The following is a 3567-nucleotide window of genomic DNA, read 5'->3' as shown; positions in this document are numbered from 1 at the left end:
ATCATATTTTGCTGTAAGCCTTTTTATTGTCTACATGTGATGAAATTTGTGTTACACTATGCTATGTTGCACTGTTAAAAAAGCAAATACGTGACAAGATCTGTTGTTGTCGGAGTGATTACAAGCACTACTTAATTTGAGTGGAACATTTCCCCTTTTTAACATACATCTCTCTGTAGGTTCATGAACAGTCGACCTCTTAAACTCATGAAATCTGTGCTTGTTAATGGCACTTAGAGCTTCTTATCGCCTTCTTGTCAAAATCCTTGCAATGAGCAAAATTACTTCTTAAAATTAGCAATCATGGACCCAGAAACAATTATATTCCAGTGTGACATTTTCTGCTAATTTTCTGCTAATCTATTTTGCATTTCTTTTTTAAAGATAAACAAATGAGCAATGTTTCTATTTGTACTCCAGGCAGACGTAGTGACTGTTCATAAACCCAGACAGGATAAAATGTCAAATGTTTTATAAAACTCACATATCTCTTGAAAATATTTGACATACAGTCATACAATAACTTAACAATGCCCCAAAATCACCAATTTCAAATCTCCACAGCTTACACTGCGGCATTAAGGACACTGAAATTCCCAACTTCTTCAAACAAATCAGCATATTCAAAAGAAAGCTATTTTACTTTGGCTTCAAGGAAAATTTCAACCAATTAACACCTCAAAGTGCAACAATAAACACAATATTTAAGGGGAGCTCTGCAATTGTTTCAGCTCTCTGCTCATTTCCTACACTTTTCTAGTTAAAGCAGTAGAAGCAACCTTTTTAAAATGTATTCTCCATTAATACTGGCCCAGTTTCCTGTGTAACTGCATGTTTGTCATGTTTGAACCTTCCAAATGGACTTTGGTGGACACAAAGTTGGCTCTGGACCCGCTGGATGTGATATATGTATAGAGTAAGTCTCCGGAAAAAAAAAAAAAGCTTTGTCTAAAAATGTTTTGTTGTAAAGGTGGTACTGTGTAACTTTGGGGTGGTCCACCATGTGAAAAAAGTGACCCATTCAAGTCAATTCAAAAGTATTTTGAAGTTTGAAATCAAAGCACCCACATTCATATATTGTGAGAAAACAATACTTACAAGCAAACATAAATAGGCATTGATATTCTACACTGTTGTCTATTCAGTTACATGTAGGTCAACAAAATGTATGTATGCATGTATGTTTCACGGTGAATGTTTCGAACCTGGATTAATCATAATGTTTTACCAATTACTGTAACTTGTGTGCATTCAATGAAAATGCTGTCTCCACTTGACTTGAGTACATCTATAAATGTACAACACAGATAATGTGTAACTACAACAAGATATTATTGTCGGCAAGCTTGCTAGCTTTCGCTGTGGCTGTGTAGTTTCTCTGCTATTGTCTGGATGTTCTGTATACATCCTAATACAGGTTTGGAAGAGTTAATGATACCAAACTGTCAAATAAAAAAAGAACAGGTAAAACATGTGCAATAGGCAACAAACATGAAGGGACCTCCTTTGAAAAAATGAACACAAGGTCCTTTAGTGCCTCTGCAGTATTATACACCCACACCTACAGTGCTATCTACTTCAGTGGCATTTTTCAATGTGCGAGTGCTTTGCTTTCCTTACTGCTCAGAGGACGTAATACATTCAATAACATTTTTACTTGCCAATTCAGTCCTTCTCTTTCATTGCCAAAAAAAACGTTGCATGGAAATGTACTGATTAATGGCAGCAAGTAGTGATTAATAGCACTGTAAACACAACAGTTTAAAAGTGAAAATGACATGACAGAGAGTAAGAATAACAGTTTTGTGTACAGTGAGACTAGCCTTCAAGACATGTTCTTAAAAAGGAATGCCACTCAATTCATGAATGTTACAGTAATGGCCTAAGACAGTCAAACCAATTCTCCTGTAAACTTTATATTGAAATAATGGAATTGGTTTCAAGCCAGAAAATGTGTACCAAACATCACTGTGAATACTGTCACATTTCTATTTGATGTCACAGATTCAGGGGCCAAACGAGCAATGGCAACAACATCCACTTATGAATGTTAGCGAATACAGACCAAATTGTCCTAAGGCAAAGGCATAGCGTATCCCAAACCTGATATTCAGTGGTATTCCCCTTTAAGTGCATTATGTGGTGAGAAACAGGGTTCTTATGGGAGTTATCATAATGTAAAGCGAACAGATTTTGCAGACAACAAAATACTGTTTGGTGTTCTCTCAAAAGGTTTCCTCATCAAACAAGCAGAATAGGTGCTGACATTTTGCTGTCTTCATGAATTTGTCTTTCAGAGATAACTAACAAACTGAGGTAGAAAGGAACTTAGGCTCTACATAATCCTTAGGTTTCATTAATGATAAAACAGCAGCAGGATGGAATGAAATAGCTCGGGGCAGCTGTCTTCCTCAACCCCAAGATGTTTGTCTGCACCTTTCGAATTTCTCTCAGCTCTGCATCACCACAAGCTAAAGGATGTAAAGAACCCCAAACAAATTACTTTTTTTGTCTTGTAAATACACCAGAATGACACTCATACATTCATTTTAGGAACTTTCTCATTTCACTTTTGAGCTTTTTGAGGTATTATATAGCCTTACATGGTTTGATGATGGAATTTCAAATGCAAGCCAAATGGTCTTGTAGTGTGTAGTGCTTCGACACAAGCTTATGAGGTACTATACATATCATTATCACTTTCCTGAGTTTTCACATAGAGAACATCAAAAGAAATAATGGTAGAATTTTACATTTATGTGAAACACTGTGAATGACTACTGTAACAATATTTTAACAGCAATTACATAGTAATTTATTGTTTAGATTGAAGTCACATTGTAAAATAATTGTTCTTCTTTTTGTAATTTCGTCCGTAGTGGAGAGGCTAGTACAACAACCAAATTCACCTTTGAGTTTGCTAGAAAACAAAATGCATTGTTCCAGCAAAAAAAAGCATGTCAGTATTATTGTAATTAAGGGATTTACACATACATAAAACCTGTGTAAGGCAATGAAGCCCAACTGTAATTATACCAATAAATGTAATTTAGCTCAAATTAACCACAACTGTTCACAGAGAGCACGAAACAGACACAGCTGTAAAACACTGTTCTAATGGAAAAGAGAAAGCAAGTTTTTTGTCTCATTTTAAAGCTTTTTTTTTATATTAGCACATGTCACCAATGAAGATTGTGAGGCAAAAAGAAAAAAAAAACTTAAACAGCACCACCTCAGGCACTTGATAGCAACTAAATCTCAAGATCAGCAGAATAGTATGTATATATATTTATATATATATGTATATACAAAAACTGGGGGTTTCTTCTCCAAGTCGTTGAGTGTTAGTGATCACACGCCGTCAGCCATATAAAGCATTAATTAATTTTTACCAATGTGTGATGTCCAGACTGTCATCTTCTGTCTAAAGCCTACAAGGACAATCCCTTTGCTGTATATATTATGTTCATGTCACCACTGTTTGTTGTTTTTCTTGTTCACTGAAGGCCAAACACTTATTTGTACTCAACTACTGGGTTTAAAGAAATTGTGTTTGATGGGTCTCTT

Source organism: Enoplosus armatus, chromosome 11 (assembly GCF_043641665.1).
Source record: "Enoplosus armatus isolate fEnoArm2 chromosome 11, fEnoArm2.hap1, whole genome shotgun sequence".
Lineage (NCBI taxonomy): Eukaryota > Metazoa > Chordata > Actinopteri > Centrarchiformes > Enoplosidae > Enoplosus > Enoplosus armatus.
This window is presented reverse-complemented; position numbering follows the sequence as displayed.